Raw genomic sequence first — 26,033 nt, 5'->3', positions numbered from 1 at the left:
ATAACGATGGCTGCTATTATTGAGCTCCGACTGTGCACAAAACCCACACAAGCACTAATGTGAGTCACACATCCTCACGGCAACCCTAAGACACAGAAGCTCCTACTTCCACCATTCACAGCTGGCAGAGCCATGGGCTGCCCTCTGGGAGCAGCACAACAGAGAGAAAGGAACACACAGGCTCCGGAATCATAGCAGCCAGATTGAAAACCCGCCCCACTGCTGGCCACACTTTCCCCGACCGCAGTCTACTCATCTGAAGACAGGATAAGAAGGCTGGCCCCACTTGAGTTTGACGTGAGGATGACATGTCATGGCATATGAAAAGTGATAGGCACAATAGAGGCTCTTGGTAAATGTTGGTCTCTTTCCTTAAACCCTCAGACAAAAATTCCCAAACATTTCCAGGTTGAACTTTATAATTTACAAAAAGGGAAATATTTGGTGTGTTGTTTTAATTTTGTTTTTAATCCAGAAAATCCTACAGAAGCCTGTAAAAATCAGATTGCTTTAAGCAATCCTTCCCCCCTAGTGCATGAACTTGGCAGAGCAGATGTGCAGAGCTCAGGCTGCTGAGATCATGGGAGTGAAGGGCCAGCAGGGCTCCAGACTTGGAGCGGGCTGGTTTGGAAACCTGGTTTTACTGCTTATTCAGTGTGAGACTATGGCAACTCCCTGCACTTCCCTGGGCCTCAGTTTCCCCACCAGTAAAGTGGTGCTACTGAGACCTCTCTTGCAAAGTTGTTGTGAGGATTAAATGAAATCATACATAGCAGATGATAATTAAATAGTGGGCATCACCACTACCACTGTCACCGTCGCATTTTCTGCAGAAAGGACCCTCAGGCCTGGGAGGTAGAGACACATCTGTGATCTCTACAGAGGCAAAGTAAGGAGAGCTGGTAGCTTCTATTCACCTCTTGGATCCAGAAACAGCGACCCTGTATAGATGACTCAGCAGAGAGAGCAGACGAGGGGAACGATGAGCTTCTGTGCTCCTGGGGCCCCTCCTCTGGCACACAGCTCTTTGGGGGAACAGGGCAAGCCCCTCTCACATTTGCCTAATGAGGGCCTCAGAAGTGAGAATGACAGGCAGGGGGGGTGTGCCTGGTAGGGGGAGGGCCAGGGGACTGTCCATCACCCAGGCCCTTGTCACTAATGGCCTTTACACCAGGTCACACCAGGCCTGCCTCCTTCTCACTCCCTAAGGACAGAATTCTTCAGAGGTGGAAAGAGGCCTGGCAGAGGTGGTCCCAGGAACTCCTGGCTCAGTGAGGCCTGGGGTGGTGGGCTGACCTGGAGAGAAGGGACTGAGACAAGCCAGGGCTGTGCAGAACTCATGTCCTCTAAGAGACAGGTCCCAGCTCAGGCCCCAGTCTAAGTATGAAAAGCAGGGGAAACATCTTGCATATTTTACAACCCTGGCTGCATTGTACAGAGGGGGATGAGCTGCACCATGGGTGGGCCCTGATGAGTTGAGATAGAGACTTTGAGAACCTGCTCCCTGGTAGCTTTGTTTGGTGGAAGGAAGACTACAAGCTGGATGGGAAGCAAAGAGCAGGAGAAAGGAGAGTAAGGCTGGGTTCTGCAGGACAACGTGCCAACAGGAGAAGCCCTTGCAGATCAGAGATGGGCTGGGACAGGCAAGAAGGGCACTGAGTAATAGAAATGTTCAGTAAAGATGTCTAGGTAGGTCTCTGAGGATTCCAATAAAAGCTCACTCCTGCCTCCTCTATCAACCTTCTGTGAGGTCTACTTTGCTCCCAAACACTGTCATGTTGAAGGAGCCTTCTATAGAACTCAAAGGAGTAGCTTTTCTTATCTGGCTATAGGAGTACCATGCCTATAAGGACCAGGGGTTATAGGGCTGAAGGACTGAGTCAATTCTATTTGATCTCGTGACTGAAGAGACCACAGCTGACATCTGTGCTGCTCATCTTCTGTAGGGGAACATAGGTGGTGGGAAAACTGGACATTGGTCTCAACCAGGCATGGAGTCACATCCTGATATGCCCGCTAGTGGGAATGGAAGTAGCCAAGGTCACACTAGGCTATGGCTGTCAAATCCCTGGCCAAAGGTCAAGAGACTTCCATCAGTGATGATGTCACCTCTTATGTGACACTGTCCAGGCTCCTATGCCCAGGAAGAAGGAGAAAGAGCTCTAGGACCCCCAAATAAAAGTGGGTGGGACACACACACTATCCCTCATCCTCACGACACCATGTAAGGTGAGTATTATTTTCCCCAATTTATAGATGGGGAAACAGTGGTACAGGACACTAAGTAATTTACTGGAGCCAGTAATGGAATGCAGGTCTGTCTAGCTCCAGAGCTTTTCTTCTTTCTACTACATCTTCCTGATTCAGAGGCCCAGCACCCATCACCAAAACTACTACCGCCATCATCAAAACCATCATCACCACCACAACCATCAACAGCAAAATCGCCACCATCATTGCCACCTACATGACAAACAGTATCATCACCAACAATACCAGCACCACCACAAATATCACCACCACCACCACACACAGCAATGCCAACACCATCATTACCACCAACACTGCTACCAAGAGTATCATCATCACCAACAATACCATCACCACCGCAACTACCAACAGCCAAATCACCTTCATCACCACCAACACCACCAACAGTATCATCAACACCAATCTCAATACCATTGCCACCACCACCATCCTAACCACCATCACCACCACCACCACACACAGCAATGCCAACACCATCATAACCACCAACACTACCTAGAGTAGCATCATCCCCAACAACACCATCACTACCAAAACCATCATAACTATCATCATCACCACAACTATTAACAGCAAAATCACCACCATCACCATCACTAACACCACCAACAGTACCATCCTCACCAACAATACCATTGCCACCACCACCTTCATACCCATCACCACTACCACAAGCACCAACAGGAATGCCAACACCATCATGACCAACAACACTACCAGCAATGTTGTGATCACCACCAATATCACCACCGCCATCATTATCACCAACAATGCAATTATCACCACCAGTACCATCATCACTATCACCACCACCATAGCCATCATTGCCACCTAATCAGCAACACCACTACTGTCATAACCACCACCAATATCATCATCATCCCCAGAAATACCATCATTATCACCACCACTGTCACCAGCAACACCAGCCATCGCCACCATCATTACCAGCACACTCATCACAAGCACACTTATCACCAGCACTGATAGCACCCTTACCTGCACCAACACTAACACCATTGCCAACAATAACACAAAGGCTAGCACTAATATCATCATTAGCATCAAAAAGACAAAGATTTGTCTCAAACAGCTACACCACTTTATGAAGAAAAGGGGAAGGGAGCCTGAGAGAAAATTTAAAAGTAAGAGAAGAATAAGAGATCAAGACAAAAAGAAGAGAATGATAATAAACTCCCAGCCTCCGAGTGACTGATGTCTCAATGTCAGCTGAGTTCAAAGTTAGTTCAGGCCTAGAAGCCTGGAGAATAGGCTTCCTTTGACCAGGAAGGGCCCCTGGAGCCCTGGAGCTGCATATGAGAAGCTGAGGCTTGGTCTCTCTTCCCCCCACTTCCAACCACCTGCCTCATTTTGCTCTCCCAGCCCCTTCCCCATCTGCCCATCTCTGATGGCTGAACCCATGCACCCCAGACCCGGCATTGCTCAGCTATTTGAAGAATGAAGCTGTTACGGCCCCACACAGAGGGGCCCAGTCTCAAATCTCACACACTGAGCCCCAGACGGGGACCCTGGAGGCCCAGGTTCCAGCCACAGGGACCTCCAGGAACCTGGGGGACCCAGCCTTGATTGAACCCTGTGCCAGCTCACGAACTCAAGTGAGACAAACAAAGTGCAGGGCCAGGAAATGCCAGAGGGGACTAGAGAAAGACCTCCCGGGAGAGCAGAGCGCCTGCTCACCACGAAAGACAGTCCATAGAACCAAAGGCCTGCAGGTGGGGGAGGCCGTCAGAGAAGAGGACAGACAACCTTAGAGAGCAAAGAGGCCTGGTGTCTTCTCGTTCCTTCACTGGCTAACACCTGCGCTAGGATTATCTGTGTGAGCTCGGGCAAGCCAGCAAACCCCACGACCCCCCTTCAGCCTCCCTGTCTGTAAAATGGAGGTGATGCTCACCTGGCAGGATGAAGAGGCTGTGAAGGTAGAAAGCTCTCCTGACACACTGGACACAGCCCCAGTGAGTGCCTGTGGGATGAATGAATGCGTGAATGAACGAAAGTCTCTGCACTCCGGGCAAGCAGGCCTCCCCACTCAGCAGCCTGCCACCGTGGGCTTCGGGAATGCCTGAGGCACCATCATTCATGGCTGTCACAGCCCTGGCCTGCCTCGCTGAATCCTTCGGACAGTCTTGAGGCCGAATTTATGTCTCCAGCAACTCAGACTATTGTGCCGTAGACGCGGGCTTCTGTTAGTTCAGCCAGACACTGCCTTAAATTTATGCTGCCAGACTTCATTAGGGCCGAAGTTTGCCAGAACTATTAAAGGTGTGGGAGAGAGAAGAGGGTGCTTTGGAAATGGAGTGTGAAATAAGGTAAAGGAAAGTGTAATGGGGCTGGAATCAAGTCTGCAATGTACCTTATTAATAGTTATTTTATTCCTTGTCACACTGCTTATTAAATGCATCCTGGCTCTGACGCCTCCGCATTCCTGCCCACAGCTCTCATCTTGCAGTAGATGTGTGCTGAGTTCTGGGGCCCTCTCGTGGGTTCATCTTCTTTCCTCTGGGGCCTGTGGCTGACCCTGGGAAGGTAAGGGCAGCGATCTCCTAAGCAGGCCCTCACCACAACGAGTGATAGAGGGGTTCTCCCAGGGAGCATGCAGGACCTCATTCTATGGGGTATGGAGAGAAACTTTAAAAATAAATCACAGTGCCCAAAGCTGTCACCCTGGAGGTGAGGGTAAGGGATCCTATGGCAAGCTGTCAGTCAGAAGAAGGTGTTAGCAGAGGCACCAGGATCGTGATGGAACCTGAGAAATGGAAGTGAGAGCAGGAGACACCTTGGTTCTCCTCCACGAGAGAGGTGTGGGGCACCAGCACATGGCATACATCTTCCTACAGCATGCCAGGCCTATGCTAGGGGAGTAGGGTTATGGTCTGCCCACAGCCAGAGGCACCATGGAGGACCCCCCACCAGCCCATCTGGGCAAGAAGCAAATGCTTAACACACCCCTGTGTTTTGGGCCTTGGCCGGATCAGACACCCCTGCCAGGAGGGATCACAACATCCACGCCAGCCCTCCGGCCCAGTTCCTGCTTACGACACTGGCATGAGGGTTCTGTTCTTTGGTGGGACAGCTACCAACCAGGCTGACGTCTACACACTGGGAAGTTCAGTGCATGGGAGTCGGCCTCTCTGAAAATGGCAGCTTTGCTGTTCCTACTAAACAGAGGCTCGAGACTGCAGAGTGAGGACCAGATAGGGCACTGCCCACTCCAGGCTCTGTCAGCAGGGACAGCCAGCTGGGTGGCAGCGTCCAGCTGGCTCTGGGCTGCACAAAGAGGTTCATGAGATCATCAGACCAAGCTTCCAAAAAGCAGATGGTTGGTACCATGGAATCAGAGGGGCGTAGAGCCTGGGGCTGGGGAGAAGGTATCCTAAAGAGGGTGGCAGATGGGCGGGAAAAGTCACAGCCCACTGGGGTGGATGGGCAGCCCTGAGCTACCAAGACTGCCTGCTGCCAAAGCTCTGTGTGGCCCCCAGCTCAGCCCGAGCTTCCAGATTGGGCATTGCCTCAGGCCCTACACTGTGCTGGGCTGGCCTATGCTTGCCCAGGTCAAGTTGAAGTTGAGAGTACAAGTTGGAGCCTACGTGAGATGTGGGCCAGCCTGGAGAGGAGAAAGCAGCTACAAGCCCTGGGACCTTCCAGGCTTATCATTCATCAGCTGGTGCCTCAGGCAACCACCATTACTGCACAGGCAGAGGAAATGGTGCCAGGCCCATGGCAGGGTAGTGGGGCTGAAAGGCTCCTTAAAGATACCAGGGCCTGGGATGCTATTCTTCTAATATTCTAATATCCTAATTGTCCTGCCAGGGCAATCCTAATACTGAACACTTACCTATTGCTGCCCCTGTCACGTGTGGTTGATATACCTTAACCCCTGAGGTAATTCTATTGTTAAGCTCACATTATACATGAGGGAACTGAGGCACAGAGAGGTCAAGTAACTTACCCCGTTTCACACAGCTATGAAGTGGCAGACCCAAATGAGAGAGGCAGAATGGCTCCAGAGTCCACCACTCAACTCTACAGCTCACCACCCTAATACTCTGGCTGACAACTGGCTGCCCTTAGGCACTTCAAAATTGACTGGGGGGTGGAGTTGAGCTCGGTCAGATATGCAGATATGCGGATACCCAAGACAATTGTCCTTGAGGGTCCTGCCTACCTTGCACCTTTGGCCTGGCCTCTCTTAGCTCAAAGACATTCTGTGGACACCTCTGAGATGACAGCATGATGGCTATTTCTGGGCTGCAACTTCCTGCCTCCTCATCCATGCCCTGAGAGTGACCTCCAGGTGCTCAGGCGCACTCCGAGTCCTCCAGGTGACACATATTCCTCCTAAAACATAGGAGACACTTCAAATTGCTGCCACAGACCCGAGTCCGTATCCTGGTCTCGCCCCTTCTCAGCTATGCTATCAGACAGCGACAGCTGCCACAGGTCAAACGCCTATACCGGGCGTACTGAGGGCTCACACACAGCCATTCTCTCTTTTACCTTCACTACCACCTGAAGACTCGGCCTCAACTCCCTGATCTCAACTGAGGTCTGGGGAATATAAATGATAGCACGAGCTCATGCGGCAGCTCAGGGGAAGTGAGGCTAGGAAACGAGGATGTGAGATTTCAAAGCTCCTGCAGCTGCTCAAAAGCTATGTGAGGATTGTGTTACAGTTACTGTTATGTTCTGCTTAGCAACTTCAGCCTTCCAGAATATTTTCACCTTCATCTCCCATTTGGCTCTGCCACTCACCCTGAGTTACTCGCCTCCCCTGGAGAGAAGTTCCCTGGAGAGTAAGACAATGAGATTCAACATCAGCATCCCAGACCTATCATTTCCTAATCATTTTATCAGCCAAGAGGGGACAAGCCAGCCTTTACCATCTCTACCCTACAAACGAGGAAGCTAAAGTGTGGGCAGCTCATGCAATCTATCAGCCGATATATTGCAGTGACCTACTAGGAACACATAACAGCAAAATAACAATAGCAGTGGTGTGAATTATTGAACCACTGTCAGCCACATGCCAAGCACTGCACCAAGTCATTACAGATAGCTCATTTAACCCTCATGGCAGCTATAAGTGAACTGTTACTCCACATTATTACCCTCAATGTAAAGATTAAGAAGCTAAGATCAGGACTCAAACCAGACTCCTGGTCACTTATGGTGTCTAGTTCAGTTATTTTTGCTACTCTTTGTATTCATTCACCGATTCGTTCATTCCACACTTCCCTGGATGCCTATTCCAGGCACAGGACTCAGTCCTGGGAATACAGTAACAAACAAGAAAGACTGGGTCCCTGCCCCAAAGCAGCTTGCAGACCAGGATGTCATGAAACCAGGTGGAGTCCCCTAAAATCCTGGCAATCGCTGGGTCATCAGGTGGGTCCAGGAAGAGGTAGAGATCTCAGCTCATCATCACCTGGCTTTCCCCAGATCTCCGGCAGGATATATGGTTTAGCAAGGCTCACTAAAAGATGTGCTTGTCCTCATAACAGGAACTTCTTGTTCCCTTAACTGCCTCTGTCTTTTTTTTCTCCACAATCAGCCTTATTTTAATCTATATACCCAAAGACAGAGACAAAATGGCATGCTCTTAATGAAGAAGAAGAAGAAGATGATGAGAGCAAAGAAGGTGCAAAGTAGCTTCCTAAATTCCAGGCTGGCATTTAAACCCACTCATGTGATTCAAGTTCATTTACTTCTCTTGAAGTTGGATGACAAGAACATATATTTCCCTGCAAATGTAGCACACAAAAGCCACTGTAAATAAGGGCCTGAAGATTCGCAATTTTATTTATGAGATGATTTATGAGATTCCCCATTTTCTCCAGCTGACTGAATCCCAGACTCTGGACAGGGTTGGCCATGTTGACATTTCAAACCCTATCTGTGTAATGCAAATTCCCAGATTCATGTATCTGAAATCCAGCCCTGTGAATCCATCTGATCTCAATCTAGATAGGCTCCAGTAACCATGGCAACATGATAACAATGGGAACATCATTTTCTTAGCCGGTCCCCACCCACTACAAAACTATCACTCCTGCTGGACCCATTCTTAGAGAATGGTACCAACATCCACTGAGGCCCCACACAGAGCCTCATGAGTCATCTAAGACATCTTGCTCTCATGCACCTTTGTCCTCATCCTGTTGTCAGCTGATCCTCAAATGATACTTGCTCAGATTCCCTCAAATGCATGCTTTCCCCTCCCTCCGACCCAGGACTAGTCCCTGCAACAGTCACCTGCTTTCAGGTTGCTCCCCACCAATAAGTCTACAGTGACTTTTAAAAACACAATCTGCTTATAAAAGGTAAGTTTCTCAGCCCCGCTTACAGTCTCAAATACTCCACTTTTTGCACCCACATGTGTGCATGGCTCCAAAACTCCTTACTCCCCTTGCCTCTGGGCTATGTTTGTACTATACCCTCTTTGTAGAGCACACTTTTCCCATCTTCTTTGCTGGATAACCCCTATTCGAACTTCAAGGCCTAGTGCAGACATCACCTCTTCCCAGAAGTCTTCCAGGACCTCCAATCCAGGATTGGTTAGGCACTTCTGAATTGCAACTACATCTCTACCATAGCATAGGATTCATCACACTGTATGAGAAATATCTGGCTAACTGGTTCTCTGCCAACTGAACTGTGAGCTTCCTGGGAGAAGGAACCATTTCTTTCTTTTTTTGTATTGTTAAAGACACACAGTATGCTTAATCAGTGCGAGAACTCAATAAATGCTTGCCACATGAATCAACAAATGGATGAATGAAGAAACACACAAATGGATCACTCATGTCCATTCTTCTCTCCATACTCCTCCCATCTGTTCCAGAGATCTCTGGATTACAAGATACTTTAGTCCCCTATCATCTTGGTTTGTTCCTGATCATTCTATGAAATGGAAGACTCCAAAGGTCTACAACATGGTGTAGTGTTTTTAAAACTTTCATGAATGTAACTTTAAAAACACATTTTTAATCATAATTCAAAACACATACACATACAAAACCAAACAAAGTATCAAAAAAATTTAGCCGGCCAGGTGCCAGTGGCTCACGCCTATAACTCCAGCACTTCGGGAGGCCGAGGCAGGCAGATCACCTGAGGTCAAGAGCTGGAGACCAGCCTGGCCAACATGGTGAAACCCCGTCTCTACTAAAAATACAAAAATTAGCCAGGTGTGGTGGCAGCCACCTGTAATCCCAGCTACCTGGAAGGCTGACGCAAGAGAATCGCTTGAACCCCGGAGGCGGAGGTTGCAGTGAGCTGAGATCACACCACTGCACTCCAGACTGGACAGAACAAGACTCCATTTCAAAAAAAAATGTAGTTATATAGTATGCAATGCATCTACTATTTCCTGTTGTTTGCTATTATATACTATTTTATGCTGTTATATTTTATATCACTTTTTAATATGCTGGTCATAGCTCACCAAATTGATTTTATGGCCCACTATGTATGAAATACAGTTAGAAAAACATTGCTGAAGAGTACAGTCCTAAAGATTTTGACTCCAAATTTCTTGGAAGTATAAGGTTACAATCATTCATCCATGCTTTGGTAGCATTTCAAATGAACTTATGAAAGTATGGGTTTGAGCAGCACCACTTCCTAGCAAATTTCCAAGAAAATATTAGTTGCATAATTTACATTAAATAATTAAATATATTTTTCACTCTATACAGCAGTTAGATATAAACTAATTACATTTCAGAGGACAGCTGCCAAAAATGACAAGCCCAGGCATCAATCTCTTACACTGTTCCTTCATGAAGATTTTATTTTTTACTCTTTGTGCTTTCATTCCTTCTCATCCGAAGGCTAAATGTCAATTCATAAAAGACTTGCCTAAGTGATGTTGGTGGCATAGCGGTGAACATAACTGCCTTCCATAAAAGCCTAGCTTAATCATATTATTCCTATTTTCTATTTCTATGTTCCTTTGAAATGGTATCATGGATGGTGGTAGTCGAAATCTTTGTACGCTCTTTGACCAAGGAAGAAAACATAGTTCAGGCATCTGTCAGTGTGTCATCACAATGTCTAGTATACAATCAAAATTACTAAGCTTGGTGCAGTGAGCAGTGCATGCCCCCAGCTACTCAAGAAGCTGAGGATGGAAGATCTCTTGAGCCCAGGAGTTTGAGATCAGCCTGGGCAATATAGCAAGACCCCATCTCTAAAAAAAATTTAAAAGAAAAAGTAGCCAGACATGGTGGCTTGTGCCTATAATCCCAGCTACTCTAGAGGCTGAGGCTGGAGGATCACTTGAGGCCAGGAATTTGGGACCACCCTAGGCAACACAGTGAGACCTCATTTCCAAAAAATAAAACTAAGCAAATAATTAGCTGGACATGGTAGCACACACCTGTGGACCCAGCTACTCAGGAGGCTGAGGCAGGGGTAATGCATTAGCCCAAATTACTAAGCACGAGAGGAAGCAGGAAAAAGTAAGCCAGAATGAAAAAGAAAAGTCAAAAAAAATAGGTCCTAATGTGACCAAGACGAAGACTTTAAAACAGCAGACAAAGACTTTAAAACAGTTAACATACTGTAGTATGTAGTACATTTAAGAACACAAAGGAACCACATTAACATAATCAGTGAACATTTGTAGGATGCAGCTAAAGTGATGCTTAGAGAGAAATTTTGAGTTTTAAATGCATATATTAGAAAAAAAGAAAAGTATAATTTTAGTGATCTAACTTTCTAAGTTAATAAACTCAAAAATGAAGTAAATTAAAACCAAAGTAAACAGAAAACAGCAAAGTATAAAGATAAAAACAGAAATCAATAAATTAGAAAATAAAAAATAATAACATAACCAAAATCTATTATCTTAAAGAATTAAAATTGAAAAATGTCTAGAAAGACTGATCAAATAAAGAGAAAACACAAATTATGAATATCAAAAATAAAATAAGATATCAGTAAAGATCCAATAGCTATTAAAAGGAAACTAGCAGGATAGTGTGAAAAAATTTATGTCAATAAATTTGACAACTTTGGTGGGATAGACTCATTTCTTGAAAAACATAAATTACCAACACTGACACAAACAAAAATAGAAAATCTGAATAGCTCCATTGTATGAGTTATCTATTTCTGGGTAATAAATATTATTCCAAAACAGAGGAGCTTAAAATAAGAAACATTTATTATTTCATAAATTTCTGAGGTTAAGGAACCCAGGAGTAGCCTCACTGGGTGGTTCTGTCTCAGCGTCTTTTCCAAGTTGCCAGGCAGGGTTATAGTCATCTCAAGGCTTGACTGGGCTGGAGAATCCACTTTTACTCTCACTCACAGGGTTGTTGGCAGCCTCAGCTCCTGGTTGGTTGTCAGCCAAAAGCTCTATTTCTTTCCACAAGGGCCTCTTCACAAGCTTCCTTGGTGTTCACACAACATGGCTCCTGGCTTTCCTCAGAGTAAATGATCTAAGAGAGAAACAGAGCTAGAAGCTGCGGTCCCTTATAATATAAGTTGACATATCATTAAGTCTGCTGCATGCCATTGGCCACACAGGCAAACCCTGGTACAATGTTGGAGGAGACTACACAACTACACAAGGCTGTGAATACCAGCAGGTAGGTATCACTGATGGGCCTCCGGGAGATTAGCTACTACACCTACACCTATAGTTATTAAAGAAATTTAATTCTTTACCCAAAATCCCCAAAAAGAAAATTACAGACCCATATAATTCTACTGATAATTTTTTTCAAACATTAAGAAAAAATATTTCAGAAAATATAAGAGGTAAGAACATGTGCCTACTCATTTTATCAAGTCAAAATAGCTCTGATGCCAAAGCCTAACAAATAATTAGAAGATAAGAAAATTAAAGACTCATCTCCCTCATGATCATATACACCAAATTCTTAACAAAATATTAGCCATACATAGCATTAAGTTCACCAAGTGGAGTTTATTCAAAGAATGCCAGGTCAATTCAACATTCAAAAATTAATATAATTCAGCATGTTCACAGAATTAAATGAGAAGCCCTATCTGATCATCCCTATAGTTAGAGAAAAAGAAGCACTTGAATAAAATTCAACACTCAACAACAACAACAAAACACTCTTGGCAAACTAGAAATTAAGGAAAAGTTACCAATCTTGTAAGGAACATCTACCAAAATTCTACATCTAAAATCATACTTAACGGTGAAATATTAAATGCTTTCTTCATAAGCATGCCTGCTCTTACCACTTCTATTTGATATTGCTCTAGGGGTCTTAACCAATGCAGTAAGGCAAGAAGAAGAAATTAAAGGGCAAAAAGATCACAAAAAATAGAAGTAAAAAAGTTTCTATTTTCAGATGACATGATTGTTAAAAGGAAATCTGAAGAATCTAAAAACATAATGAAATGAATAAGTTAATTTAGCAAAGTCACAGGGACAATGTCAATAATCAAAATTAATTGCATTTCTATATATTGATGGTAAACAATTTAAAAATTAAGTTTGAAAAACATACCATTTGCAAGAAATTTTTAAAAATAAAGTACTTGAGAATAAATATATGAAAGGACATGCGAGACCTCCATACTTAAAACTGTAAGGCATTGCTAGGAGAAATTAAAGACCCAAATAAAGTGCAGAATATATTATGTTCATGATTTGGAAGAGTTAATATTGTTATAATGTTAATTCCCCCAAATTAATCAATAAATTCAGTATCATTCAAATCAAAATTTCAATAGACTCTTTGACAGAAATCAACATCTTTATTTTAAACTTTATTTTGAAATGCAAAGGACCTAGAGTAACAAAATCAGCCTTGAAACAAAAGAACAAAGTTGGAAGACCCATAACTCCTGATTTCAAGACTTGTAATAAAGTTACAATAATCAAGGCAGTATGGTATTTACTTAAACATAGATTAATGGAACTGAATAAAAAGTCCAGGCATAGACTCACATATATAATCGATTTTTGACAAAGTCGTCAAAAAAATCTTATGGAAAACTCTTTTTAAAAATTAGTGCTGGAAATGGAAAAACACATGGTAAAAAAATTAATCTCAAACTCTACTTCATACCACACACATTCACACAAATTACTTCAAGATGGATCACAGATCTAAACAAATAGTTTAAACAGTAACACTTTTAGAAAAAAGTATGAGAAAATACCTTCCCACCTTTGGAATAGGCAAAGACTTTTTATAAAAGACACTATTTCTAACCATGAAAGAAGAAAAATGATAAATCAAAACTTCATCAAAATTTTTAAATGTTTTAGCTACAAAAATATATAAGATAGCTAGAAATAAACTTAACCAAGGAGCTGAAAGATCTCTGCACTGAAACTTTAAAATATTGATGACAGAAATTGAAGAGAGCACAAATAAATGGAAAGATATCCTGTGTTCACAGATTGGAAGAAATAATGTTAAAATGTCCATATTACCCAAAGCAATCTACAGATTCAGTGCGATTTCTATCAAAATACCAATAACAGAAATAGAAAAAACAATTCTAAAATTTATATGAAACCACAAAAGACTTTGAATAGCGAAAGCAATCTTGAGCAAGAAAAAGAAAGCTGGAGGCATCACACTGCCTGACTTCAAAATATGCTACAGAGCACTAGTAACCAAAACAGAATGGTACTGGCATCAAAACAGACACACAGACCAATGGAACAGCACAGAAGCCCAGAAATAAATCTATACATATATACAAAAAAACATATGTACCTACACACATACAAAAAACAGCCAACTGATTTTTGACAAAGGTACCAAGAACACACACAGAGAAAAGGACAGTCTCTTCAATAAATGGTATTGGAAAAATTGGATATCTGAGTACAGAAGAATGAAACTGGATCACTTTCTTTTGCCATATATAAAAAAATCAACTCAAAATGAATTAAAGGCCTAAATGTAAGACTCAAAGCTGTGAAACTACTAAAAGAAAACTTAGGGGAAATGCTCCATGAAATTGGACTAGGCAAAGATTTTTTTTGGATAAGACCTCAAAAACAAAAGGCAACAAAAGCAGAAATAGACAAATGGGATTACATAAAACTAAAAAGCTTCTGCCCAGGAAAGGAAATAATCACCAAGGTGAAGAGGATGTCTATAGAATGAGAGGAAATATTTGGAAAGTATACATCTGATAAGAGGTTAATATTCAGAATATATTTTTAAAAATTAACAACAAAAAACTCATAACCCTATTTTAAAATGAGCAAAAGACCATAATAGACATTTATCAAAAGAAGACACACAAATGGTCCACAGGTATATGAAAAATGCTCAACATCAGTAATCATCAGGAAAATGCAAATCAAAATGACAATGAGATATCATCTCACTCCAATTAGAATGGCTATTATCAAAAAGACAAAAGATGACAAGTGTCAGTGAAAATGTGGAGAAAAAGGAACATTTATTATATACTGTTGGTGGGAATGTAAATTAGTACAATCATTATGAACAACAGTAAGGAAGTTCCTCAAAAAATGTAAAAAGGAACTACCACATAATCCAGCAATCCCACTACTGGGTATATATTCAAACGAAGTAAAATAAAATCATGTTGTTGAAGAGATATCTGCACTTCCATGTTTATTGCAGCACAATACACAATGGCCAAGATATGGAACCAACCTAAGTATCAATTAACGGATGAATGGACAAAGAAAATGTGGTATATACACACAATAGAATACTATTCAGCGCAGAAAAAAAAAACAATGAAATCTTGTCATTTGCAACAACATGAATGGTCCTGGAGGACATTATGATGAGTGAAATAAGCCAGACGCAGAAAGACGTATGCTGCATGATCTCACTCACATATCTCACTCACATATTGTATTAGTCCATTCTCACATTGCTATAAAGAACTACCTGAGACTGGGTAATTTAGAAAGAAAAGAGGTTGAATTGTCTCACAGTTCCTCAGACTGTACAGGAAGCATGACTGGGGAGGCCTCGGGAAACTTACAATCATGGGGGAAGGTGAAGAGGAAGCAGGCACAACTTACGTGACTAGAGCAGAAGGAAGAGAACAAAGGGGGGATGTCACACAATTTTAAACAACCAGATCTCATGAGAACTCACTCACTATCACGAGAACAGCAACGGAGAAATCTGCCCTTGTGATGTAATCACATCCCACAAGGCTCTTCCTTCAACACTGGGGATTATAATTCAACATGAGATTTGCACAGGCACACAAATCCAAACCATATCACATGTAGAATCTTAAAAAGCTGATATCACTTATAGAAATAGAACATTGGTTACCAGAGGACAGGGAGAGGGAGGGGAGGATGGAGAAAGGATGGTTAATGGGTACAAAGTTGCTGTTAGAAAGGAAGAGTATGTTCTGGTGTAGGGTGACTACAGTCAACAATAAGGTACGTGTATCTCAAAATAGCTAGAAAAGAAAATTTTCTATGTACTCATCACAAAGAAATGATAAATGTTTGAGGTGATAGATACTCTAAATACTCTGATTTGATCATATCATAAGATATGCATGTATCAAAACATCCTATTGTACCCCATATATATGTACAATTATTATGTGTCAGTTGAATTTTTTTTAATTTCTGAACAAAGTTTTTAAAATTCCTTTAAAAAATCACTAGCTCCTCTGATTTATGGTGTTCAAGTTTGGAATCGCATGCTACTTAATGAAAAAAATGTAATTTTGGTTATTGAAAGGCACTATTCAGAAAATAAAGCAAGTCATAGACCGGGGAAAATATTCACAAGACATATATCTGATACAGGGCTTGTATTCAGATTATGCATTTTTAAAGCCCTACGAATCAATAATAAAGACATAAACAACTTAATTTTTTTAAAGACCAAAAGACTTGAGCAGGTGAAGATATACAAACGGCCATGATAAACACATAAAAATTTCTCAAGATCGTTTGTATTCAAGGAAATTAAAATTAAAACCACAATGAAATACCACTTCATGTTCATTAAAACAGCTAAATTTAGAAAGACTGTCTTAATCAGTTTCTGGATACTATACAAAATACCATATATTGGGAGTTTTAAACAACAGACATTTATTTCTCACAATCCTGGAAGCTGAAAGTCCAAGATCAAAGTGCTGGCCAATTGGGTGTCTGGCGAGGACCTTTTTCCTGACTTCTTCTTGTATCTTTGTATCTTCACATGGCAGAGAGATAATCTCTCACCTCTCTCTCCCTCTTTTTTTTTTCTTTCTTTTTTTTTTTAGACACAGTCTTGCTCTGTCACCCAGGCTGGAGTGCAGTGACGTGATCTCAGCTCACTGCCACTGCAACCTCTGCCTCTCCAGTTCAAGCGATTCTCCTGTCTCAGCCTCCAGAGTAGCTGGAATTACAGGTGCATGTACCACCACATCCAGCTAATTTTTTTTTTTTTAGTACAGATAGGGTTTGTACTAAACCATGTTGGCCAGGCTGGCCTCGAACTCCTGACCTCAGGTGATCCAACCGCCTCAGCCTCCCAAAGTGCTAGGATTACAGGCAAGAGCCACCACGCCCGGCCTACACATCTCTTTTTATAAGGGTACTAATTCCATTCCTGAGGGCTCCACTCTCATGAGCTCATTATCTTGAAAGGACCCACCTCCAAATGCCATCCCACTGGGTTTCTGCATGTGAAATGCAGGAGGACACATGCATTCAGTCCATAGCACAGACTGACAACACCGCCACTTGGTAAGAATGTGGATGACGAGAATTCTCACACACTGCAGGTGGAAACGTATAGCGGCACAACCACTTTGTAAATCTGTCTGGAAGTTTCTGTACACTTCCACTACCCTATGACCCTGCAATTCCACTCCTGAGCATTTGCCAAAGGGAAAAGAAAATATATGTCCACAAAAAGGACCTGTAAAAGATTGTTTATGGAAGCTTTGGTCATACTATTCAAAAACTGGAAATAACTGAAGTGTCTACCAACTGGAAGAGATTTTTTCAAAGTTTCCATATCGTCACATAGGCAACAACATTCCATTCAATGAAAGAAACCAGACACCAAAGAGCATACACTGTAAGCTTCCATTTATATGAAGTTCAGGAACAGGCAAAACTGACTTTGATGATAGACATCAGAAGAGTGATTGTCTATGACAGGTGAAGATTGATTTGAAGCGGAGCATGAAGGAACTTTCTGGAATGATGAAATTGTTCTTTATCTTGATTGAAGTGTATGCATTTGTCACAACTCAGTGGGTCATAAAATTATGATTTATGGAGTTCACAGGATATAAATTTCATCTCAATAAAAAGTGCGATGAGACCATTGTATTTATGCTGAGCAAGCAATCATATTATCTGAAGCATAATATTCAAGATGACATAAAAAGAGCCTGTCCCAGCTGGCATGCCACCATGCAGCCCCCACCTGTATCTGCTTTCTCATTAAGCAAAACCTTCCCATAGGCCAGCTGTGGTCTGCAATGCTTCCATGTGTACTCACAAAAGCAAAGGCGGTTTCTTGCTTATTCTCTCCTTCCCTCAAATCCAGCCACTGAGGAGGCAAGACCCCCAAACTGACCCCTCCTGTCTCCTTCCCTTAGCAATAGTAACTGGCTTCTGATCAGAACCCCCTGGCTGTCCAAGCTCTGCAATTTGCACTAGGGCCTCCCCGCTCCCTCTAGAGTTGGTGTTATCATTCCCACCTTTGAGAAGACGCAGAGATGGCAGTTGCAAAGGCATCAGGCCACATGTCACAGCTGCCCTCGACTCTGTGATCTCCAGCAGGGTCCCTTGAAACTCTGGCTGAGAAGGCACAATCATACACCCATGTCATGGCGGAAGGAGGGTGAGGCAAATTATCTGAGCTGGCTGCAGCCCAGTCTAGTCTAGCTGGTTCTCCTCCTGGCCTTCTGAGCCCCAAAGATGGATCTGGGACTGATCCACCACTGGGTCCCCCAGGAACACCACCTGAGTGCCTGCCTGGTGCCTTTCATACAGTAGAGGAGAGAAAGACAAAGGAGGAGGAGGAGCAGGAAGGGATGAGTCTGTCAGCTACAAGAAAAAGACAAAACCGTCGTCCTAGTTCTTGGACTCACACCATCTCTGACAGAATTGGTTTCTAAAGCAAGTGAGCCTGACTTCTGGAATCACACACAGCCCCCAGGCATTGCCAAGAGTAAGCAATGAGAAGAGAATTTCCAGGCTAAAGGCAGTGTTCCGTCTTCCAATGGTGCTGTGTGGTCATGGAAACAGGCTGGGCACGATTGCAGGACAGAGATGGGAAGGATCACGGAGTCTGTCCTAGATGTCACTAGGCTTTGCTCAGCCTCGCCCACTGCAAAGCACTCTCAAAAGGTCTCCACCACCCACTAGCGGACAAGGTGCAACATGACTCCTTGCCTTCACAGTGGATGCACTCCAGTTAGGAGACAAGGCCAGCTCATCCACTCTAGTAGAACCAGAAAGGATGGCGACCCTTAGGAACCCAGAGACCTGCCTGGTCCCATTCAAGAAACAGAGCTCAGACCCACAAGTAATGAAGGGGATTCACTTTTCTCACAACTCTTGATGAATACCAGACTCCAAATGCAACACATGTCTCCCTGTTACTCTCACCCTTGCTCCAGCACCCGTGCCAAATCCCCTTCTTCCCCTCCTGGCCTCAATTTCCACATTGCCTCCTGCTCCCTCTGCCCGACGTTACTGGTGAGTCCAGACTTTAATTATCTTCTCTCCGTCCTCATGATTCTGCATCACAGAAGCCAAAACATCTGACTGAGGAAGGGAGACCCCTCTTCATGGGGCAGAGGATGGGACAGCTAAGAAGGCGGTGCCCAAAGACCAGATTCTAAATGGTGCATGATGGACAGGAAAGAGCTGGGAGCCTGGGAACACCTGCCAGTTCACCAAGATGGCCGCAGCACAGACAGGGTTGTGGGGTGCTGCTCAATTTCAAGGGCTCCAGAGCTGAGACAATGACAAAGCAGGCCTGGAGAGGCCTTGGAAGATGAGAAGGGTGGCGGGTGCAGAGAGAGAGAGAAGGGAGAAAGAGAGAGAGAGCATCCTAGGAGTGGGGGAGGGCAGCAAGCGCAGCACTCAGCTGTACCCAGGACGGATGGAGCATGACTGTTCATTTATACACTCAGTGACAGGCAGCCTCCCAGGGAGGGCTGTGTTTTATTTAGTGATTTGTGCTTTGCTGAAGCAGCAGAGATTACGCCTCGCTCCCTGGGCAGCTGCTGCTGGGGTCTTCCTGAATGTGGAGCCAACAGGAGGCTGGGTGGGGCAGAGGCAGCCTCAGTCACTTTGGGGAGAGTCAGAAGAGGGCACTGGGCCATCGAGGCCACATGCAAGGGCTTCTCCTCCTTGGTCAGGAGGGTGTGGAGGGAGCTATTCCGAGACAGCCCTCAGCTCAGGACACCGTATCCTTCAGACTAAGTCTCTCCTGTACACCTGAAGGCTCAGGTGTAAGTTCCTGTCCACCAGTGAGATGTTGAGGAAGACCTCACCCGCCAGGTCTCTAGGCACACCTTTATCATCTGTCAAAACTGCTGATGGGACATCAACCAAATGCACACACACTCAGAGCTGACACTCAGCCATCTACTGTGCAGGTAAACACTGCAGCCCTGTTATGGGTCTCAATATCTTGATGGACAAGTACCATGACTTCTTTCAAATATATGGCACAGCACCTCCTGCCAATCACTTCTATGTTTTGCTAACTTATGACCACAGCCTGTAGCTTCCATGTGTTAAGGATCAGGTTTATGGTGGTCTCGGTGTGAGGTGGTGAGCATCCTCTCTTCTTGCCTACATTGCAGTTCTTACAGGCATCAAAGCCTCTGTTTTAAACACTGAGTCTATGGCCTTTTTCCCCACAGTTCTCCAGCTGACTCCCTGATGTGGATGTGGCCACAAAATGAGCTCCCCGTTGTAGGGATTCCTGCAGCGGGCAGCTCATTGTTTGACTACAGGGCCCTTTCAACCCTCCCCTGGCACTTTATCCCCCAACCTACCCTTATCAGCTCAACCTACCATGTCCCTGAGTCTATCCCAACCATATCACATGCACCCCATTCCCACCACCAGTCCATCCAGCCTTGGGCTTTTAAACTAGCAGATGACCCCCATGCCAGGAAGGGCCCCCCAGGAAGAAGAACTCTCTGCCAACTCCCATGCAACTCAATCCTGAAAGTGTCCAGAACTTGTTCACTGCCTCCATATTTGCTTTTTTCCCCCTAAATTGTCTCATTCTCCCGAGTCCTAGATCCTAGATTCAGCTTCAGTCCACAGCAGGATGCTTGGTTCATCACCCGGACCTGCCCCTTGGACACCACATGTCACTCAGCTCTTTGTCAACGTGTATCCCTCAGGCTGCATCTGCTTGCTGCCACTCCAGGGACTGCTCTGCAACCCAGCCTTACTTTTCTGCATGGCTGGTGTCCCCATCACATCAGATCCCAGACATTACACTTTTGCTGGCAATAGCCCCCACCCTCAACCTCTCTCACCAACCTACCACCTCCACCCCAGCCCTCCCCCTTCTCAAGCCTCCACTTGGCTCTCCTGCTCCTCATTACTCACCAAGACAGGGCTTGCAAAACTCGTGGCAGGAGGCATGTTGAGGTCCATGGCAGTATCCCCAGATCAACTGCCTCTCACTCACCAAGCCAATTCACTTTAGTAAGGGGAGCTGAACTGGGCTCATCCAGCCATGCCTGGCGTGGCCATGTTCACAGCACAAAGTGTCCCTGTGCTCTGCAATGTAGCAGTGGTTGGCATTGATCATGGATACCATGCCAGATGGTGCAATAGGCTTCACATAAATTCACCTCCTCTTCACCACCAACCTATGAAGTTCATTTCCAGATGAGGAAATGGAAGCTTACAGAGACTGAGTAGCTTTCCAGGGTCACATGGCCAGAGCTCAATTCAAACCCAGCTCCGTCCAGGCCAAGGCCTGGGTTCTGAATCATTCACATATAGGGCTTCATAGCATTCCCCCTTAATGGAAGATGTATTCATTCATTGTTTTCTTCAACAAACATTTGTTTAGCACCTACTATGTGCAGGTCACTGTGTTAGGCCTCTGACATTAGGAACAGAGCGAGCCAGTTCCCTCCCTGCCATGCTTTCAAGAGTGTTTAGTTTACAGGGATATTTATGTCCACAGACAAATAGTGAACAAGTAAACAAGTGAGTAACATAACTTCCGGAGCCACGAGTACTATGAAGAAAATAAAATCTGTTGGAGACAGAATGAATAATGAGAAGAGGAAGTAATTATTTAAGCAGATTATGGGCAGAGGCCTGTCCAAGCAAGGGAACCTTCAGCGAAACACACAATATCTAGGGGAAGGTATTTCAGTCTTAGGAGCCCCTGGCACAAATTCCCCAAAGCAGGAAGACTTCGCATGGTAGGAAAACAGAAAGGAAACCAGTGGGATTGAAGTATGGGGACTAAGAGATGGAATCATATGAGATGATGTCAGAGGAGTAGGCAGGGCCAGTGTTGAAGGTCTGAGAGGACTTGGTAATGTTAGATTTTATCCATTTGCAGTGGACTAAGCAGAAGACTAATACTATCTTCTATCTACCTGTTTCAGTGGAAAGGCATTTTAAAAGATCCTTGTGATCACTGTGTAATGCATGAATGGGGCTGTGGATGGGGTATAATAAGATGGGCCCTATAAGACCCTTGCAGAGAATTTTTGGGGTCTGGTTTCAAGAAGAGCCAATGACCTACTGATGGGTTAGACATGGGAGGAGAAGAAAGAAATTGAGGGAAAAGAAGAGTAACTGCTAGAATGTGTGCTTGAGAAATTAACTGTATGGATGGTGATAAAATTAGCTGAGATGGGAAAAACAGAAAATCGACAAGTTGGGGTGGGGAGTGTTAAAATCAAAGGTCACAGTAAGCGTGTTAACTTTGGGTGCCTCTCAGAAAATGAATGGAGAGACAGCACAGGTCCACAAAGCCTCATTGAATGTATAATTCCAAAATCTACAAAACACAGAAAACCAAACGGTGTTTCGTATATCATTTACCAGCAAATTTTGACCTGATATGAAATAAAGCTCAGAGAAGGAACCTGATATGGTTTGGCTCTGTGTCCCCACCCAAATCTCATGTCAAGTTATAACCCTTAATGTTGGAGGAGCAACCTGTCAGGAGGTGATTCGATCATGGGGATGGACTTCCCCCTTGTTGTTCTCATGATAATGAGTGAGTTCTCATAAGATATGGTTGTTTAAAAGTGTGTGGCACCTCCTCCTTCGCTCTCTCTTCCTCCAGCTCTGACCATGTAGACGTGCTGGCTTCCCCTTTACCTTCCTCCATGATTGTAAGTTTCCTGAGGCCTCCCCAGCCATGCTTTCTGTACAGCCTGCAGAACTGTGAGTCAATTAAACCTCTTTTCTTTATGAATTACCCAGTGTCAGGCAGTTCAATAGCAATGCAAAAATGAACTAATACAGAGGCTATTTACACATTTTTGTAATCCCACTTAGAGTGAATATCCACATGTTTCACTGCAGAAATATCAATATGTTTGATTACAGGATGCTCTAACAGATCCTGCTGGAGCTATTGTTTCTACAGTTTAAAAATTCTGAATTCTAAAACACATCTAGTGCACAGAAATTCAGGTAAGAAATTATAAAGCTGAATGGAATTGGAAATACAAGTCTAGAGCTCTAGAGAAAGGCCAGGGGCTCAGGGTTGAAGATTTAAAAAATTAGGACCATCAGCGCCAAGGTGATATTTAAAGCCTTGACACCAGACTTTACCTTGGGAAAGACCATACATACAGGAAGGCCAGAGCCTGAACCTGAGAGGCACCAGTATTTAGAGGGTGTGCAGAAGAGGTGCAGATTTTTACTCTGATTTACAGAAGTGAACACTGAGGCTTATGGAGGGAAAGCAGTTTGCAGAGGCTGCAGAGCTGTGCAGACATCAGCAGGTTCCAAGTTCTCGGCCCACCTCTGCATGGTGAGCTGTTCGGTTGGCCCTGAAACCCACTGAGGTTAACTGGCCCCTGTAGGGTGAACCTGCTGTATCTGAGCACATCCACTCTGAGTTCTAAATCTTCACGATCTTGGGTATGGTATCCCTGCTGCCAATCACTGCTCATTTCCTCCCTCCCTGAGCCACCAGTGTGCCCTGTAGACGTCATTCATCATATGGAGTTGTGATCAGCTATTTCTAGTCTGTTCCTCCCACCAAGTTGTGCAATAATTGAGGACAGACATTGTATCTTAATCATCAGAAACTCAGTAAATATGTGTTGAGGTGTCCTAAAATCCTTCAGGTGTTCAAATATGTGTAGGAATCCCCTCAACTGTATCAATTCAGCCAACAGAGAAGTCTGTGGCTGTATCAATTCAGCTCAACTGTATCAATTCAGCCAACAGAGAAGTCTGTGGCATAAACAGGAAAGATACAAACCACGCTGACCCCAGCTGAGCCTTGCTCTCCCCCCGTGTTAGATAAATGAGCCAAAGATGACTTTTGTGTCTTGGCCCCTAGGTTGGTTACTTCTTCACAGCAAGCTAAGACCCATTAGTTCAAAAGCCTGCTGGAATCACATTCAAATGTTTACACATTCAATTGTCTTAAAAATAGCCCAAATAAGTAGATTCTCAGCTGTTTATAGCCTGCTTGCTTTGCACACTCTGCAGAACTGGACCCAGCATCTGCAGCCACAGATAAGATCAACCCTAGAGCTATTAAGACCTCAAGCTGTTGCTGCCCTTTGGAGCTCTCTGATCTGGAAAGGTGTTGAACAACCTCACCTAGACACATGACACACACTCATCGAGCCCCCTCTCCCCCAGGGGTTCCCTTGTCCTCTTCCTCCTCCAGGTGGTAACCCTCATACCATAGCCTCTAGATGACCTCTTGCCGTGAGGGACATGCGAATCTGTCAAAGCGCCACCCACATAAAGCTTGTGGTGCTATTGCCACCTCACGGTCAGCCCCCAGATCCTTCAAACCTACACCAAGGCTGTCAGATTCCCCTCCCACCTTCCCAACACAGAGGCTGTCAGCCAGGAACTCTGCTGAGACCAGAACCTCACCCTGCGGCAGTGAGCTCCTCCAGCATTTGAAGGAGAGTGTCTATTTTCCAAGAGCTTCTCATGACTTTCCCATGCCAGATCATTACCCTTGCCCAATAGATGAGCATGGCACGGGTCCATCCATCACATGTTTTGAGCACCTACCACGTCCCAAGCTCTGACCTAAGGCCTTGAGGAGTCGAGACCAATAAGGGAGACTGACATTTAAACAAACCCTTTCAAGGTATGATGCTTGGATCCTAAGGGGTGAAATACTCAGAGAACAGGACTTTTAAGGTCGAAGTCAATATGTTCCAGCCAGGCATGAGAGGAAAGGACATTGCAGTGTGTGCTCAGGAGGAACCTGGAGGGTTTGGGAAGCTGCAGGTGGCTGGGGTTGGTGGAAATAGGAGGCAGTATGTGCCATGAGTGGGAGCACCCAAGTCTGGAGATCCTCCTCAGCCAAGACCAGGGGCTGGAGTAACTGAAGGTTTTTGGTAGGGAATGATCAACTGTGTGCTTAGGTCAGTGGCGTGGTGGGTCCACCTTCTAGAAGACTCTCTCTGGAACTCCATTTGCATGGAGATGTCATGTTCACCATCTTTCCAAGGTCTGGGACTTCCATGCCTTACCTAGGCCTTAGGAGGGGGATGGCTTAGGTCTCTGTAGCTGTAGGACGCTCAGCAGTGCCACGTTCCAACTCCTTCTCAGCACATGACCAGCTCACAGGTGGCTAAAAATAGTCCAGCCTTAGGCACTCTAATTGGTGCTTGGGGGCAGGGGAAGGCCAGAGTAGATGAGCTCGGAGATCCCCCAGGTCCCAGCTGTGCAAGCATGACCCAATTTTCAAGGCAGGTAATTTCCATGAGAGGTGGCTTCCCGGCATTCAGGGACCAACGCTTGACCTACTTCCCCACCAACACTTCCCGCAGAATGGGGATGTTTCAATAGGGAGCATTCCCCTCCTCCCCAACTTTATTAAGACAACTCATTTCACATCTGCCCCTGGTTAGTCTCCTAAGGGCCCTGGGCCTTTGGGCCACTCCTGTGCCCTGTCCTGACTGAATGCAGAGGCCAGGCTGCCCAACCAGTCATGGGTCACATTTGTGGGCTGGCCCCTGCACGGTTAACAGTCGCCCCATCCCAGTCCAGGTAAGGAGATGACTGGAGGGAAGGAAGAAGGAAGTAGAGCGGAACTGAGGAATTGTAGGAATTCCTGTAGGAATTGAGATAAACAGGAGTGCCATGTAGGGACATTGTGCCCACAGCCACTGCCCCTCCACAGAAAAGCTGAAAAGTGAGAGGTTCCATGAGTACCCCTCACAGACTGGGGACACCCCCAGGGAGGAAGCCTGGCACCCTGCCTGGCTAGAGGCTGGGTGCACTAGAAGCTGCAGGGTCCCTGTGGGCTAGCCCGGAAAAAAGAGGCTTGTGGGAAGACAATTGGGGGAGGACTTGAGATGTACCCCCAGAGCTGGGGGGCTGAACGTGGATGTGGAAACCAGTGCACGTTTCTTCTTTGGGGATTTCTGAAAGCAGAATACTCGTTGAAGCTTATAATGATGGCAGAACACATTGAGGGCACATACCACCGGGTCTCTGTGCTCCTTGGGAGGCAGAGTTGGACCCTGGCAGTTCTCAGGCTTCATGTCAGGGAATTTCAGGGGCTAGAGGAGGAGGAGGCAAGGGCTGTGGTGGCTGCTGAACCAAGACAGGTGGA

At 44.9% G+C, this 26,033-nt stretch overlaps 1 long non-coding RNA gene across 1 annotated transcript; it reads right to left on the bottom strand.

The window, feature by feature from the left end:
• Window positions 1-11,440: 11,440 nt before the first annotated feature.
• Window positions 11,441-18,434, bottom strand: LOC129057942 (uncharacterized). Its single transcript, XR_008522713.1, has 2 exons — window positions 17,956-18,434; window positions 11,441-11,735 (listed from the first exon to the last, which is right to left on the bottom strand). It is a non-coding gene; the product is annotated as an uncharacterized LOC129057942 (long non-coding RNA).
• Window positions 18,435-26,033: the final 7,599 nt, after the last annotated feature.

This window comes from Pongo abelii, chromosome 11 (genome assembly GCF_028885655.2).
Source record: "Pongo abelii isolate AG06213 chromosome 11, NHGRI_mPonAbe1-v2.0_pri, whole genome shotgun sequence".
NCBI classification, from domain to species: domain Eukaryota; kingdom Metazoa; phylum Chordata; class Mammalia; order Primates; family Hominidae; genus Pongo; species Pongo abelii.
This window is presented reverse-complemented; position numbering and strand designations above follow the sequence as displayed.